Here is a 19414-nt window from a genome sequence, read left to right on the forward strand (position 1 = left end):
CACCTTCCTTTGGCCTGTGCACCAGTTCTCTGCCTAGGGCGAGCCAGTACCAGCTACAGTGAGTGAGACTCAGTCACTACTTCTGAAAAATCAGTTGTGTGTGTACCTCATGGACACAGGAGGCATTAGTCTCACACAAGCAAAGAAAAAATTCAACTCAAAATTTAGAAAACATTCATGCTGTCTGATTAACACCTATTTGACACTGAGCTCACCTTTAAATTTTGTAACTTAGACTGCAGGGTCTGAGGCAACCGTATTGCATTTAGGGGAAAAAAAAAAAACAGCACTAGGGGATCACTGAGGAAAAACCAAAATTATTGGCAGAAATGTGATGTATTTTTTGTGCAGACTTTGGCTACCCAAACTCCTAATATACATTGAGGCACGGTGTCTTATTGCCTACTTTACAGCCTTACCGTAATATCACATTCCAGATTCATGGTCACCCAAGATAATTACTTCATTAATTGACAGGGAGAACACTAGAGCACATGGGGTTAGGGGATTTCTGTTCAAAGACTGTCATAATACCAGATCAAGATCCCAGGCAACTAAGTTCAAAGCTTCCATTAAAAATCTGGGTGACTTAATTGCTAGTATTAACAATTAGAAGCTAGACACACTGCAAGGATGATACATTTAATGAAACTCATGCCTCAAGTACTGCAGTTGGCAAGGTATTTCTTCATAATTAATGCATTGCACAGCTATACAGATTTTGGCTTTCTGCTAAAGAGTATCCCTGTGTACAGGGGACTGGGAAATACATAGGGAAAAGCCTTGCTCTAGCAGGTGCATCTCCCTTTCTCAAATAGAGCTTCAGCAGTTCTACTGGCAGCCCATTAGGCACTGAGGTGAAACTGCAAAGGATTGGTACAAAAGAGACCTCATCTTCCTCCCCTGTTCTGGCCCCCTCTGCTCCAGGTGAAGAAACAAAAGCATAAAATTACTATGAAGGTCAGCATAGCACTGGGACCTGTGTTTACATACCAACGATTTAGCTGTTAGAGATCTCATTTTTATTGTCTTTTTGCTATATGGTTCATTTATCTGCTGTAGTTTTAAGCTTGGCTTAACATACACATTTCCTATTCTATTATTTATTCATGGACCAAAAACAAAAAAAAAAAAGTGTCAAGCCCTACCTCTGACAATCTCCATAAACATCTTAAAATAAAAAGGCCAAACACATCACTACTATCTTGTTCTTGTAACTGGAAGCAGCCTGCACTCATCAGCAAGAAGAAATTTATTATTTGATTACTTACTTCAAGGTGACCTAATATTAGAGCTCTCAATCTATTTGTGATATTAATCTCTTTCAAGTGAGTTATTTTGTGCTGATGTCTGTAAGTTTGTCATTTCTGTGGTTCCAGGCTTCTTTCTTTTACTGTGGGGATCTCCATGAACTTGTGTCTTTTCCAGAATGACTGAGAAGTTTTGAAATAGAAGATAATTCAGTCATTTCTTTAGACTTGTGCAAAAGTTTTACCAAGTGATACTAAGACACAAGAGCATGATTCTTGAGTTGCCATGTGTTACATCCTACAGAATTCAGCTATTTTGACTGCTAGTGGCTTGTTCTTGTGCATATACTTATGAAGCATTAGAAAGTAATTTCAACTCTTATAGAAGACTTGCAGTCAGATATCTAATGATATTTTTCAAAGCAGGGCCAAAGTGTCATTTTTACCATTTATTACACACAGGAAACTGAAGAGCAGAGGCAGCAGAGTGAGTCATTGGTAGAGACATGAGGTGGGTTCTTTATTCCTGCCTGTTAGACTGATATGCAGCCCCAAAACACAAGCAAACAGACTGAAACATGTCTTTATCTTGAAGCCTTTCAGTGTAAGTTGCACTGATATTGTAGATACTCTGCTTTTGCAATAAGGACTTCAATAAAGTTTGATTACTTTAGCACAAATCTTAAAATCAAGACCCATAAAAATTACATTAAGTAGTAATATTGAATAATAATTTTAAAAACCTTGAATTTCAAAACATTTGATTTTTAGATAAATTGTAAGAATCCACATAATCCTACAAAAGATCAAGTACTTCCATAAAGCTAGAAACAACAAAAAGTAATAGAAAGCCTAACATGATAAAAAGAAGTCTTTCAAATTTCTGTAAAATTTCTTTTTAGCAAGAGACTTTGGCTTTTAATAATATGTACTGTGAGAAGCTACATAGGCTCAGTCCTGTGCTAAACTAGATAAAATTATTAAGTCATTTTTAGAATTTACTAATGTTGTGAATAACTAAAGTTCTAGCTCACAAAGTAGCACTTCCTCCATATGCAATATATAAACCACCAAAAGGCTGATCCATTACTATGTGTTATACATCATAGATTAAGTCCTGATGAAAGGAACCATGGAAGAGCCCACACAGTTGAGAGATCACCGATAGTATAAAACAGCTGTAACATTAATAATCCACTTCAACTACCTCAAATGAATGATAACACCACTTCTCTGAATTACCTTTTTACACTCACAACATTAGATAATGAAGATTCAATTAGAGACCTTACTTTTTAGAGTATATTTCTGTTCATACCACATAACTTTAAGGTTTTAGAAATGTTCTTATTTTTGAATCAGAACATTCCATAGAATAAGTTTTTTTCATCACTACTTTTTCTTCCCTCCTTCTTTCAAGCAGAGGAATTTCATTATTTTTCTCTTAAATTTGTAGTATATATTGTTAAATGTACACATCTTAATTAAAAACCACATGGCTTCAGCATCCTTTGCATTCTGAATTACGTATGGAAGGACCTAAAGCAAAACAATCCAAAAGTAACCAGAAAGTTGCAAGAAAAATAAAAATAGGCTGGGTGGTTCTGAGAAGTGCAAGCAATAGTGATAAAAAGCTGTTTCCCTAGGAGACATCATATGTCACCGATATTCTAAGGAATAAAAAAAAATACCACAACAACAACCACATATGGCCCCCAATGAACACCAAATCCAAAGTACGTTTTTATATAATATTGCATTTTAAGATAAGAATCTTGAGTGCCTGAAGTAAGCAACTTTAAGGGATCTCTAACTTACCTTCACTCTCAGTTTCACAGGTGCTCTGTTGCAATTCTCCCTTGCTCTGAGAAAAAAGTGACTTGGTTCTTGGTCCACATCTGCTGCTCTCCCTAAAAGTAGAATAAAGGCTGTCTTAGCAATTTAGCAGGAGATTTTTAACTTACCACATTAGAGAGAAGTACCTCCATAGTATAACTTTTCTGTTATACTGCAGCCCCTTCCCAGACCCGCTCACCTCCAAGGCACTCACATTGGCTGCACTCTCCCACCAAGCCAAAAGCAGCCTCATGTACTCCCACAGGTTCTTTTGTGCACTCCCACAACAGCTGAGCCTCATTGCCCTTAACAAGACCAGCTCCCCGTTTCCAAGGGAGACCCAGGTGCTGAGATTGGCAGCTTTATCACACCTGGGTGTGCTTAATTTAGGGACAAGCTGTGAATGCCCTCAAATAAATGTTGCACACTAATGTAAAGTTTTTCACCCCATCACAGACAAAGCTGACTTTAACATTAATACAATCAGTTTTACTTGAGAGAATCTGTTTTATCTAGCAGAATGTTTCACGGGTGCATATACTGTAATTCAACAGGATTGCATGACTCGTTTGATAATTAGTGAGAGGGATTTAAACTTGCACAAATAAAAACACAGAAAACTAACCTTCCAGGAAACTTCCTTCTTACCTCCTAAGGGTTATATACCAGAGTGAGGAGTGGCTGGTCAGGCTGACCATGAGCAGGAACAGCTAGCAACTGCCACTACAAAGTTACTGCAGAGCCAAATCAGGGACATTAGCAATATAAGTTAATTTTATTATATTTTGTTTTTTAGGAAAAAAAAAATCATATGGGAAAGAAATAGAGTAAGAACAGGCAATAAAAATGATACCATCTGTACTTGTCAAGTATACTTTGATTTTGATATTCATACACAGAAGTTAAGAATTCATGGCAATATACATATTGTTGTTTCTAGTAGCTGCTGAGAAAACTATTAGGAGCTTTAAGAGAAGAATGCTTAAGTCATTACTCCTGTAACACTCTTCATCATTGATTGAGCAAGGAATTGACTAAGGGACCTGCTGTAAAACAATGTCCAGTGTCAAGAAAGGGGGAAAAAATGTGTAAAAGGCATGCAGGCAGCTAAGGATTGTGTTAGCAAACCTCTCTAGGTCCATATTGCATACTAACTTTGTTCTTTGAATTTCAGCTTGTATCACACTGCAGGGTCATTGTCACAGGCAGCTCATTCAGTGAGAAATAAACCCTGGACTTACTTGGGTGGACAGAAAAACACACACCCATTTCAGAATGACCTCTGACTTGTTCCACCTTAGGTTTGTGATTAAGTAATCCAGACTAGTATGGCTTCTGCCACCTGCTGAGGGCCCAACATTATCTGATAGTTGAGTCCAGTTATAGGAAGAGGTAATAGACTTGATTAGAAGAACAGAAAAATAGCTAGAAAAAAGCAGAGTAGTTTGCAGGCGCTCAGCTCGTCAGCCCCTGGCAGGCTGCGCAGAACACAGTTTCAGACATGAAGACAGGCTGAGTGGCCAAAAGCCTTTTTCCAAGAATATCAATCTAATAAGAACTATTAACGCTGCCTGCAGTTCTTGCCCCCCTTATACTCTTAGACTACCATGGCTTCAGAAATTATCTGACAAACATCTGAGAGCCACCACTGGTGTGGACTGGTGAGTTTCAGCAATACTGTTCCCTGCCAGGCCATCCCTCTCATTTCCCAGCCAGAAATAAAGATGTGTTCCCTGTAAGAGTGCTTTGAAGGGAGAGTGGCCATCATGCTCACCACAATTAGAGAGAAGACTTGTAAAAAGTATGCTCTGGGATTATAAAAGAACAACCTTGCTACTTTTTAAGTCTCTTGTTCAAAGATGCCAATCCTACTTCTGTATGTTGGAATAAGGCTGATTTAGACCACAAGATACAGATTGTTACCGATAAATTGCCAACTTCAGGCCAAAGTACCAACAAAATACAGCTTTTAAAGAGGCACGTAGAACTCATAGATAAATGAATCAACCTTTCCCATTCATTCCTGACCTTTTACAGTATGTGAAAACTCAGTCAGTTGAAGAAAACAAAAACTAAAAAAGCCAAACCAAAAACCCCAAACTTTTTTTTTTTTTCTTTTTCTAAATAGCACAGCTGGATTTTCTAAAATTATAGTTGAGACCACTGGAAAATTGCTAGGGTGATAACCAGCTTGTATTATAACCACCACTTTCATTCTGCTATGTGGTTTAAAAACTCATCTGATTTACTCTCTAGCCTTTTTCTTGTCTGAAAAAAATGTTGCTACATGATCCTTAGTGGTTAAAACTATGGCTGAGTCATTCTACTTTGCCACAGTTGACTTTCCTTCAGAAAGCCTGCTCCCACCACACTGTTTGGAGAGTGATTGTACAACCTTTGGCTTCTGCAGAGCCATCCCATGGAAGGAGCCTGTGTGCATCCCCACAGCGTCAAACCATCCAAGGAGTTCTTTGGAAGCCAGGGACTAGCCAAGAAAATGCATGTGAGCAGCAGTGTCTGAACACAGGAACAGCAAATGTAGCAAAGTGTGTTCCAAGCAGCTGTTAGCCTCTGTCATAGCTTGACCAGAGGGTATTCTGCAAAATAGGTTGCTTCCTACACACCTCAGCTTCACATTTCGAGGCTGTCATTGAAAGATGTCTACAGCAGATTATTCACTTGACTGATTCTTCACATGGGGAGGAAGAATAGATAGAAGAGATGCAAGATTGCAAGAAATGAAAGATTAAGATGAGGTCATGGAAGAGTGTGAAATGGGCTGGAGAAAGGTGGAAAGGGAGAAAATCTGCCAAATAAACTCACTATAACAGACCACTTTTCATTGTCTTGCGCTTCTGCTCACCAATACTGCATGGACAGCTCATGCTGGCTAGCAGATACAGTAGACCCTGTTACTCCCCGTGCTTATGTCATCACATTCAATAGTTTGCCAGCTCTGAACATCAGGGACATGGCAAATATGTCCCTGTAGACTTGCCCAGGTTTTCATTACATATGCCACCCATGAATAAAGCCCCTGATTTTCTCTATTGAATAGCAATTTCTCTCCCCAGCAACAAAATCTTTAGCAGTCAATGAATGTGTTATGTCTCAAAACTCTGTATCCCCCCTCCCTTACTATTTAGCAGCAATTGGTTTATCATGGGAGAAGATGCTAAACAGTTGGTGAGATTAAAACAAAACAAAATAAAAACAAACAAATAAAAAACAAAAAACAAACAAATAAAAAAACAGCCGCCACCACACCAAAAACCAGTCACATCTAATATTTAGTTCAAACAACCCTATAATAAAAACTATTTTTTATCTCTCACATCCCTGGAGTAATAATAGCAGATCTTATTGAAAGTGGAAGTTGAGATGTGATGCAGTCCTAAATGATCAGAGACAAAAAAATCTGGAAGCTCTCAGCTCATAAAAACACCACATTAGATTTAACGTGTTTCCTGTAGCCCCCAAGGATGCATAGCAAAAGGGTTGTGTTCTGTACTATGCAAGACCTAGCCCAAGCCTGTTTCCTTTCACTTGGGAGTCTAGTTTTCACTGGTTTTAAGTGGCATCCTTCTGATCTGTGCTCAGTAAAAGCGTGAGTTAGATATAGCCTGTGTAAAAGAACAGGTCAGGTTTATTTATTTAGTAGCTTGTTCTCCCTGCACAGTGAGATCTTGCAGTGAATCTGGGTAGACTTTTTGTGGTTAGGTAAAGCTGCTCTAAGCAGGTAGATGTAGGTGCTTTCTAAGGGACTCCTGGCAGCTGATGCACATGTGGCTGCAGGCAGGAAAAGAAGCCCTTGACCTTGTGCTGGAACAGCAATGTAGCAGCATTAATGTCCAGGCTTTAAATGCAGTTTAAACACAGCATCTTCCCCTGAACCCAAATGGTGCAGAAGTGACTTAAAGAAACTTTTAACTCCATGACTTCCCCTTGAACTATACAAGAGACAGAAAATATAACCACAAAGATCTGGCCCAAAATACTGATAATACCTTAAACATCTGTCATATCCGAACACACAAAGCCCAAGCTTTATCACAACATAACTCTGTGGGTCCTCTGCTAAAATAAAAAACAGAAGATGAAGTAAAATTTATTATATGCAAACCATTACCAACCATTTATCACAGGTTTCCAAGTGCAGGCAGAAACTGTGGATATGTTGCACATTTTCTGGCTAACCTTGGTGAATGCTGCAGTTATAATGGCAGGTACCACATACAACACAGACAGTTCTGAAATATCATTCTTGACTATTTTTCTAACAGCAACTTTTTTTATCCTGAAGTATGCAGGTGATTGCAACAATACTTTGCCTGTGATGTTTTAGGTCCATGATGTTTGTGTTGATCAACAGCTGAGAGATAAGGTGCCTGGAGATGCCCTCACTGCCAGATAACCACCCTTGCCAGGGAAGGGCTCCTCTGTCACACTCAGGATTTTTCCCTTATTCAAGATGAAACGTGAAAATGCCAGATTACTTTAAAAAAATAAACAAACAAACCAACCCCCACCAAAAACAAAACAACAACAAATACCCCACACCACACACACAAACCCACCCACAAACAAAACTAGTTACTAGTTTAGATGTGGTTTATGCTGTCAGATATGAGCATGTAATAGCAGTACTAAATGAAGTCTGTTATTACAATTTAAAGATTGTATTGTCATGACAATACAAAGGCAGCACATTTAAAGTTAGACAAAACCTCAATACTATCATTTCCATATTTTTGAGTGCATAACAATGGGGTGAAGTTGTCTTAACGCAGCATTTTTAGTTGGTACTTTTTTAATTCTGATGTAATGTAAAGTCATTCAAAACCTAAAATTGCAAATAGTTTAGATTCCATCAATTTAGAAATACGTAGGCTTACATAGGGAAAAAAAAAAAAAAATTACTAGGTCTCCGCTTTTTTCTCTTCCCTCCAGTACCCTCAAAACAATTTATTAACAGCACATATAAGAATGGTAGTTTATAATAGGGAGGGGAAAAAAAAAAAGGAGCTTGCTAAAAGATAAGTATAGCACAAGAAGAAATATTCACATAGTGCCTACAGAACTGAATAGTTTTATCTATAATAAAGATTTGTCAGGGAAAAACCTAACTATAGTTTCTTTGCTGTGGTTCATATTGAGTTTCATTCACGTGAGCCAGGTGGTACATAAAGATGCAAAAATCAGATTTTTCAGATAAGCCACAAAGCAATAGAAATTAAGGCTACAGCAGATGGATTATCTCAAACCCAGGGAAAAGACTACTAAGAAAAAAACGTAAAGAACTAAATTGTCGATTATTTTCCTGATATGACACCAGGGTAATATTGGTATGCAACTAACCTCTAGAGCTCAGGAATCCATCTGTACTGTGGGATCAATCAGTTCCAATACAATGAAAAGCGAACTGTGGAAGGCATCCAAAGCAGACCTCATTTGCTGTAGAGTTTGCTTTGATTATATTTCAGTAGAGTATCCATTGTCTTTACCCAGCTTTTATGCAAATTTGACTGTGAGATCAAATCTATCCTAATATTTAATCTGTGTGAAATGACTCCATCCAAAAGCAGAAGCAAACTGTTACAATGCCACCATTTCCCAGAAACTGAGATGCTGGCTTTGTAGCTCCACTTTTGTAGAGCATGTTTAGCAAAACTTCTAAGAGGAAGGGTAAACAAAGGCAGTTCTTCACCATCTTTACACAAACACATACCTATCACAATAATATATATATATACACACACACAACTTTATGTCTGAGTCTGGGATCAGCTAAGAATCCTTCAGTCTCTGAAGAAAGTAATTTTGCTGGTGGTGGTGATAGCTGTACCCTAACGACCCATAAATAGCAATGCAAAGTGTAGCATGGAAGTGACAACACTGGTTTTAGCCTACCTGGAAAAGCTTTCAGATCAGAGAACCTTTCCCTGCCTTCCCAAGGCAGTTTTTCAGTCATTCTTGGATAGCTGGGTTCAAGGCACTGGTTCTGTTTCACTAACAAAGCCAAATTCTTTTGGTCAGACTACCTATTGCTGAAGAGTGTGAAATTAAAATAAGAAAATGTCCCCTTAGTTTTGTTAACCATAATAAAACTTCATTAACATCATTATTAATGAACTTGACACCTATCTCACTTTCATCACTTCCTTTTGTATTTTTTATATTCTTGGTTATATTCCATTTTAATGGGTTTTAGACTTACAGTGGTATGGAAGACTTTGAGGAAGCAAATCCTCCTATGACCCATCAAGTACCTTCCATGATCAGGCCCGGGCAAAAGCAAAAGAGAATTTAAAATTTAGCTTAACACTGTATAAATATAGTCCCAATGGCAACATGACTTGCATTTCCCTTCACTTGTCAGTACTAAACTTCAGTAGTAAACAATGGCATGGTGCCAAATTTCCCCATATGAACACTAAAAATATAATCTTGTTATTGGTATGGGATAGAGAAAAGCAGAGCTCTAAGGCAAATTAAACTAAGCCTTTTTCACTTAGGCCCAGATCCAGAGTTTCTCCAGAGGCACTTAACTCCCATTTGTTTCAAGTTTCCCTCAGAGAACTGGGCAAGTATGAGTTCTGTCTTTAAACACCCTTATGAACCTGAAACTTAATTTACCAAGTGCTTAATGGAGGTTAAGGGTAATTTATTTATGAATAGTCTCCTGTGTTGCCATTCCAGAAACTGTGGCTGGCATTAACTACTGGAAATTGCTTTGACAAAACATGGTCCATGAACTAGCAACAGTTAGATGCTTGCAAAAAAGAGTTTTTGAGCACACTTAAGCTAGCAAGAGAGAAATACTTTTTATGTGTAGCTGTGGTTTGATTTTAATATTGAGGCTTCTGGAAATGATTTAGAAAAAAAAAAATTACTATTTTGTCACTGGGGTTTTTCTTAATCAAGAAGTAAATATATTCCAATACTGACTGGTTGATTATAAGTTCAATAACCTACAGAAGACTGGAATAAGTTGCAATTGGACAGAAAACCACAAATCAAATCAATTGCTAATAATGGCTTCTTTAAATTGCCCAAATGCCCATGTTTGCCTTTGAAAATAAAGCTGACATCTCCTGAAACAGGATGGTTGAATCTCTGCAGTGAGGCTCATTCCTTCTGGCCATTTTCTTCTTTGAGCTCCTGCTCCTTGAGAAGGGAGGCTCCTCAACCAGACCTAACTCAGGTTTTCCAATAGTCAGTTTAATACTGGAAATTCTGCTCATTACTCTCAAAGGCAGGAAGGCATTTCCACACATGAGCTGGTCCCACACACATATCTGGTACACAGCAGGTGTGCACACAGCCAGCATACTTCCTAGTCCCTCATTAAAAAAGAAAATCAAACCACAGCAGCAATCACCAAAACAAGGTACGTGCATGAATGACAGCAAATCTGCCAAAACTTGTTGCAATCCATGCTTATTTACAAATGTACTTAACACATCAACAGCCTTCACCCATGAAACCTGGGACACTCTGGAATGACAGTCACAAAAGCAAGCAGCAAGCATGCTCCAGTGAGCTGATGTGTATTTTCCCATTAAGGTTGGAGGAGAACAAGCAAACAAACAAAACAAAACCAATCAAACAAACAAAAACAAAACTAACCACACCACCACCACCACCACCACAAAAGGGGGTGCATTCATGCATTTTCAGACATAGATCAGGAGCTGCAGAGGTGATGGGACCTTGATGAGACTGCAGACATGAGGAAGAGCTTGCTTTTTGGAAACAAAGACGATATATACTGTTTTCTGATGTTGTCACAGCCTAATCAAAGCAGGAGATTCTTTCTTGCTAATTGCCAAGGTACCCTGCACTCCCTCTAAGGTGTTTTGCTGACTCTGCTCAAGGCCAGCTCTGATACCAGGTGTAATAGCTGTAACCCATCTCAGAAAGGTGGGAAGACATCTGTGTGAGACAGCTGAGGGATGCTTCACTGGGCCTTTTTCCCTTTGCTCAAGCAGCTGCTTTTGATCTCAGTCCCCTGCCTTGTCCCTGCCTGAGCTGCTTTGCATTGGTGCCTGGCCATGCACTGCTGGTCAGGACCTCAACTTGCTGAGCTGACTTACTGGCCCTGGTAGTAGTGAAAAAGGTGTTTAAAGGCTTTGAATCCTGTCGAGTTTGGTTTTGTATGTTTGTTTTTCTAGTCATTCAGAGGAGCATTTCCATTGGATCCACAGCTACATGAAAATTTTAAACCACAGTAGCATAGGTAAAATTAAATAATTTGGTGACTGAACTTGTGTTTTAAAGAGATTCATTCATTAATCTTTTTAACTGGAGATTAAAGCACTCTGCATTATAGTAAACAAATACACTCCTGGAATCTCTTCTCTCAGGAATTCAGCTACTACCCCTCCTTTTTTAATCCTTTAGTAGGTGGGAAAGAATGAGAGGGCACATTAAATAAGTCTGAAATTAGAATAAAAAGGAAATATATCCATCTGCTGAGCAAAGTGTAAAGAAGAGGGGGAACACTTATAGTCATGGATATTTCTCACTGCAGGAACTTAAAGCCCCCTGACTGAATGAGAGAACAACATAAAGGGATGTTAATGTTGAGGAGGAAAAGGTAGTGGTATCGTACCACATATTTTCTCCTTCCCGAAACACTGCCTTCAACAGATATTTTCAGAGAAGACATTGATTTGTCATAGACTTAATTCAAGGTGAAGTTTTCCAGTTTCTGCAAGAACACTTGGAAATCCTTCCCAATAAATACATAACCATGATTTATAGAAATTTGCTTCAGGCAGATTATACTGTTTCCAGAGAAAATTGATATAAAATGCACTGAAAAAAAACCTGCTTTGCAGGAACCCTCAATCCAACTTCCACTCAACAACAACAAAAATCAAAACAAAACCAAGAGAGTTATTCTCTCATAAACTCCTATAAAGTAAATAAATAAGAGCTAGCTTTTGAGATCATTAATCACGACAGCTAATCCTCGCCTCCACAAAGAGGCTCACCAGCTTCAGCGTGGCTTCTTATGGGCTTGCAGTGCTCCCCAGGGTGAGGAGTTCAGTGATCTTGCCCACAACCTAAAGGTAAGAGATGGAGACAAGAACAATACTAGTCATATCTTAGTCTCCATGAAATCAGGGAGGCCTGTATTCCTATTGTAATTTCTGTTTTGAAGCATCCACCCAAGTGTTGTTAGAGAGAGAGGTTCAGAAGTGTTTTATCAGCACATACTTCCCATTACTCAGGCACAGGCTGTCTGGTAACCAGTCATGGACAAAGTGGGAACTGACAGGAGAGCAGAACAGTGCTGTTGTTGCATGTTTGCATGTGAAACATTTCAGGAAGAACAACAAGTTGTATATTTTGGCAGGTTTAAACAAAAGTTTTCCAGGTGCTGAATGAAAAAGTAGAGTGTCATCTTGTTATATCGTTGTGACTAATGGAATTGGATAAAACATTCTTCTAAATATTGTATTGTGATTTGACAGCAAGTATAAAGGAACTAGAAGAGTTTTGATTTCAAACAATAGAGAGAATTTAACCAAGCCCAAGCTTCAATGCCTTGCTGTTAACATTTGAAATTACTCAACCCAAAATAATTTTAAATTTAGCAGATGGAACTCTTTCTCTAATGGCAAAAGCCAACATGATTAATCTTGGATTTAAGTACTATTTAACTCCAACGTGTTCAAAAAGCTGAAGCCAAATATTGTAGCCATAGCTAATCTCAAAACAAATGAGAACATTGCAACACAATTCAAACCAAAAGATGGAAGCTGAATGTTAACAACGTCTGGGAGAAGAACAGTCATATAAAATACCACAAAAAGCATTTTTGCTTAAGGAGACTAGTTAAAAAATATAAACAGATTATCTTGCAACAGAATAACTGATTCTTCCACAGTACTTGAACTGTCAAATAGTGTAACTGAGGGGCAAGAACAAAAGCTCTTTCAGAACGGTGATCTACACTCAGACACAAGTTTTGAAATAAGAATTCCTATTTCTTTGAAGACCTTGAAATCATTTTAGTACATCATGGGCTACAGAAAACTGCAACTCTCACTAGCAGTATCTAAAAGCAGATTAAAAGATTGCTAACTACATTAATATATTTTTTTCTCTTTCACACAGCTTGGTTGCTTTTTTTCTGATGGTAGAAGTTACTGTTAAAAAGTACTAAGGAATTCTGCTGAAACAGAAATACTGCTCAGGAAATCACTATTTTACAGGCAGTCACCAAAATTTGTCATTTAAAATTGCAGGCAGACTTAAAGCAAATGTGTACCTGCTGAGCAGGAGTGCAGGCAGGCTTAGACAAATCTCTGACATAATTCTTTCTTGATTTCTCAAGCAAAGTCTGACCTACACTCATTTGAGGCCCCAAAACTTGTTAGTTGATTGGAAAGTATTGGGTAAATATCAATTCAAAAGAATCAACACCATTAATTCCAAAATAGGGAGCAAGTCAACAAGAGCAAAAAGCACCAAGGCCCTTAAACCACAGTATTTCAGATAAAGAAAAAAATACCTTTCATGAAATTGTATTCATATTGCTGCCTTGTCATCCAGGGAGAGGAGAATATTATTACTAAGAGAGTGCATGCTGTTGTTATAATTATCCTTGGCATAAATATTCAGGCTCTGCCATTTCGTTTCATTTTTTTTTTACTGTGCCAGAAGGAATACTGGTGTCACTGGTTGGTTTTCTTCTGTCATACCTTTAAAATATCTTTAGGTATCATGAAGATTAAAAACACTTATCAGGAGGAAACAGGATTGAAAATAACAGATTCCTTGTCTCCAACCCCCAAGAAGGAATTTTCTATGGAAAGAAAAGTAGGAGGAGATACATAATAAGAAATGCGACAGAAAGAAACAGAAGATAAAGTACAGGAAAAGATAGGCAGGGTAGAACAGATGGGAGAAAAAAAATAAACAAACAAAAACCCAAACCACCAAACACATACACCACAAACAAGGAATGGTCAACAAAAGGAATTTCACTAGACAGCTCTCAAAAATTAACACAATACTGTTTGTGAAGATCCACAGGATATTGCAACCTTTGTAAGCAACCTCCTTCATACCAAAACATCTTGGATCCTGTGGCCATGGCCACTGAAACGTCAGTGTTTGACCTGCACTAGGCATGAAGCTCCTTCTCATCACACAGCACTCCCCATGTGTTGCTCATGTTGGACAAACATCCAGTGAATGTCTCAAGTAGACTAGTTGGGAAAGTCACATCCGTTCCTTCAAAAGGTGATGTTTGGAAGGTTTCTTCCCTTCTAGGAAGGGCAAAAACTTACAAACAGGGCTTTTTTGCTCTATGGAAAGGGAATTCCAGGAAAAAAAGAACTGGTTTGGAAGAACCATAATGAATTTTCTCCTGCTGCTGTCTGCTGGAAAGGATTTTGGTGATTTCATAGGAATAAAATTGACAAGAGGCTGGCAGAGAGAAGCCAAGCTCCCAGATATATACTGCCTCCCTTGGCTGGCTGCTGAAGGGGCACTGAGGCTGCAGGGTGCTCAGAATCATCATGTTGCAGTAAGATGTTCAGAGGGAAAAAGCTTCTCAGTTTCATTTTCTCTCTTCAGGCAAAGTTTTCCTGAGGGGAAAATATTTTCTTTCCTGTAAAATAATAACTTTTTGTTTTGTTTTGTTTTGTTTTTCCGTGGGAAAATTATTTCACCAAAAAGGGCATTTCATTTCAGAGAATTTGCATGATGGAAGAGACCCATTTGATTTTATCATACAATAAAATTGATTTCACAGTAAATTTCTTTTTAATATTTTTCAGGAACAGATTATTAGCTCTTGAGAAATCACTCCACTGCCTTTCTATTTAGACCTTCATACTTTACATTTTTAATAAAAATGAACTGCTTCCAAAGGAATAACTCTTAAAAATAAGCTTTCTTTCTGACTGTTGGAGTTACTGTTCTTTCCAATCTCTACTGCTCTTCCCAGTGCTCCAGTATTTCGGTTGGTCATCTGGAGCCACTGGGATCTTCAAGAAGTCCTCAAACTCAGATGGTGAAATGCTCTCAGTGTCTTAAAATAGAGATGCTTAGACAGTCCATTGTGTTTTTTGGGAAATGTTCAAGTCACCAGCTGGGAGATTCAGTTACTGAGTGTACAGATTCAGTAAAAATCTCACATCTCAGACACAACACAAGAACTGGGAATGACGTAGTAACTAAAGATTAGATGTGACCTCCACTCTTCAGACGTTCACACGGTAAAATGAGGAGCATGACCACCAAACCCTCTTGTGCCCCCCTCTGCATCACGTGGTGAATCAGGTTCAAGATCCTTTTAACTTTAATATCTCTTTATTCTTGCTCCATCTTACCGAATTGATCCTTTAATCTCCATGTGCCAAACCAAACGCTTTGCTCTCACACGGCGCATCTCTTCCCAAAGCCTGGCTGGAACTTCAGGGGCCCATGCTCTTTGTTGAGACTCTCTGGTACTTAGTGCAGAGACTTGCCTGGCACATTCAAGAACTATAAGGTCATAAGCATTAACACCTAAAACAAACTTTATATCAGTTTCTGTTTGGCTCATCATTATTCCTTCATTCTCTCTTAGATCTGTTTTTTATTTCTGTATATTTAAGAACTGTATTGAAAATGTTCCATAAAATCTATGACAGACAAATCTCTATACAAATGTGCTGTCAAAGATTCAGTGATTTGTGATTAGTTGCAAGTACTGCATTATGTGTTGTCTCTATGTGAAGAACACAAAAAAGCAAAATGTCTTTGTTTCCGTTATTCCACAGTATAGCTACTATGTAATAGGCAGCCTTTTGCCCACTGCATCATTTGAAAACTCACTTGTTCTGGCTTTACCAAGTAGTTAATGCAAAATAAATGCCAGCAATTCTATGTGATTTTAATTTGGCTAAGTAGTGGAAGAAGAAAATAGAAGCAAACAAACCACAAACAGATCAAACCCCATAAAAAGTCCACCCTGCATCCAGTAGTATGCTATGTGTTTACTTGGAAACTATGGTTATCCTGTTTCACAAATACCTCTGGAAAGACTACTGTAAACCAGGAAGCTTTGCAAAAGTGCAAATGAGCTTATGAAATAGTCTGAAGCTATGACATGCTGTCACCTGGTTAATAAGATACTTTATGGATCTGTGATCTTTTGAGAGCTTTGTACACAGTATTCCTTGAAGAAAAAAATTGCCATTCCTGTAGGAAGCAATGAGAACTACTGAAATCTGTTCTTTGAAAGGAAAAAGATGAACAAAGGAAGCACAATCCTGCCTTGTAAGAATTCTGGCAGAGACATCTGATGAGTTAAAGTCCTGATGCAGTACTGACAGATAGAAACTCTCAGACCTATAATCATCCTCAGGGTACTTAATAGGCTTAACTAATAATGCCTTTAAATATCAGCTGCATACAAACCATTAGTTGAGTCATGGATCTTTGTATAAACGAGTATATGTGAAATTTGAGCAACTCTTGCATGACACATTTTGAAAGCTGAAATGTGCTTTATGGAAAAAACTTCATTCTCTAGCATAAGAAACGTTGCAGTCCCATATCAGGTATGGCAGACTGTACCAGTTCAACCTCTTGATGCCAAAAAGAGTTGCTCCCACACTATGCTCAGTAATGATTCAAAATAGTCACACAATAAACAGGGTGACTATGAATATAGATAAGCGAAATGTGATGCCAAGTGACTGTATCTAGCACTGGCACAATTTATGACCCACTTTACCTGTCTGAGAAGAAGAGGCCTGCAAACTCTGTGGTGCTGGTTTCTGCACAGCTTGGAGCCACATATGGTTTTGTAATAGCACAATAGATGATGTGTATTTGCTAGAGATTGCTCAAATAGCGCTTGGGGTAAACATACAACATTCAACCTTGTATTCAAATACAGAGTTTTCCAGACTTAAGAACCAACTTATGAGTAAAGTGTAAACAGAGGCAAGTGTATTTTGTTTCATTATAGACCTTACCACCTCTCAAGCTTCAATTGCACTTCTGTGATCTCAATTTTTTCTTACCTTGAAACATCATTTTTTATGGTATTAATTTTTGGAGATACTATGTCTTTCATTTTAATTATAGTTTCAAGGTACTAGTTAACTTACAATTAGCACAGTGTGAAACTGAAGTAGAGCATCATTTGGGCCCAGAATAACCTTGTAATTTTCTCTTTATTCTCAGCTTTCAAAGCTCTAAGGCTCCAGATTGTTTGATTCCCATTTGGATTTTTAGCCCATCATGAACTTGACACAGTTGCTAAGATACATATCAGTCTGCACCATGTTGATACAATATTATTTAAACACTTTAAAGGGCAGCCTAACAGTTCTCTGTAAACACACAATTCCACCATAAACTGATCTCAGCAGAAACAAGCAGCCTGACACCAAAATTGAATCCAGAGTATTTCAAAGATTACTGTGGAAGGCTTCATGAGCATCCACCCACCACCAGCAAAGCACCTCACAGTTGCATTGTCACTCTGATCTCGCCTCACTGTACATATACATCCTCTGGCTCAATGCTGGCAGCAGGTCCACCGCCTTCAGCTTCGCATCGAGAGGGACTCCTTTCCTACTACCTCTGTCACACCTATGCAGGGAATTTGATTTGATGTTAGTAGCCCAGGGACAACAATTATTTCCAGGTCTACTACGATAACCTGCCTGAAGTTGATCTGACCAGGAGCCCTGCTCATGACCAGAGGTCTTTCTGCACTGCATGTTGTTGAAATAAAAAATTAAAACCTCACCTCTTCACAAAGAAGGGCCAGGTATTCACACAGTCAGCAGGAAAATACAAGGAGATAGTACAGGCCAATCTCAGGAGGCTTTTTGTGTAATTGACATTTATCTTTCATGACAAACTTCTGTGTTAGTTTGGACACCAACTGCCTGGAAAAAGGCTTAAAGACATGCTCAGAGGATGTTAAGCAGTCTTCACTGAAATACAAAGAAACTCAGAGAGATGTGACTTCATGACAATATTTTCTCCATTGTCCTTGCTGCACAGCCTTGGTCCATGAGCCATATGTCACCTGATGTGATGGCCACTACTTTGAATGCAGCTTCTCTCTGATGTGTGCACACAAGGGAAGTGTCTGACAGTGCATTGCAAACAACTGACGAACCAGAGCAGCTCACGTAGCACAGGACAAACTTACAACAATATTTTGATTTAAATAGCTGATACAAAAATCAACAACTCCCATGACCATTTCCACTTTTTGAAGGTAGTGAGGAACATCTTGAAGGCAAAAGATCCATAGCTGAGATCCAAGATCCAGGGATCATGTCTCATGCTTGGTGCTAACAGCATTGTCCTGGTGTAATTATTTCCTGCACCATAGCAAACATTGGGAACAATAGGCCAAGTTTTCAAAAACAGAAAGAAAAAGAATCCCCAAGCTGTATATTGTTTTCAGAGTAAAATATTTGTATCTACAACATACCTTGATGAGTCCAGGATATCATAATCTTGAGGGCTGTTTCATAAAGGCCAGGCATCAATATAGGTGATGCAGGTGCTCAAAACACCTGAAAATCCTTTCCCATTTACTCAGTTAATGTCTAGAGGGTTTGGGTTTTTTTACTAATTATGCCAAGGCTCTTTGTGCCAGCCTTAAATTATGACAGTGTCTTTGGCTGTTTTCCTGCTGTTATTTAGCTGCATTAATTATGACACTAGTAAATGTTTGTTTTCTCTCATTTAGTTTTACTTCCCCCACGAGAGCACATTCAGTCTATTCTTCAATATGTCACTTTTTTCCCCATCAGGCTACAAACTGTTCAATGCCTTATCTTCTCTCTTCTATAGTTGTGCAAATAGCTGCATTAACTTTTCTTCTACCTGATTTTGTCTTTTTCTATATATTCTTGTTCATCCCTTGAAATACAAAGTTCCCAGTGATGAGGCAAGTGAAGGCAGGGCAGGCTTGGGTGCAGCCAACAACTCAGATCACCAGGCAAATCCATAGCAGCAAGGCAGATGCAAGGCAGGTCCGAGGCCAGGCAGGACATCACCCTCAGGGCTGGGATCCAGATCAACCGGACAGAACTGTGACAGAGCTGAAGACCACTGCTATCATATTGCTCAGGAAGAGACTAACATCCTTGGACTGAGTGTAAATGGGGCTCCTGGGCCCATGGGCAGGTGTGTGAGGGGGAGGTGGAGGCTCCAGGTGAGGCTGATAAGGGCCATCAAGGAAAGTGCATCCATAGGGCTCTGACACCACCTACATATATGCAAACATAACCGCAGAGGTTGCTATAGGCTGGGAATATTAGCAAAGGGCTGTTGCCACCTGGAAT

The sequence above is a fragment of the Streptopelia decaocto genome (genome assembly GCF_964273445.1).
Source record: "Streptopelia decaocto genome assembly, chromosome: 6".
NCBI lineage: Eukaryota > Metazoa > Chordata > Aves > Columbiformes > Columbidae > Streptopelia > Streptopelia decaocto.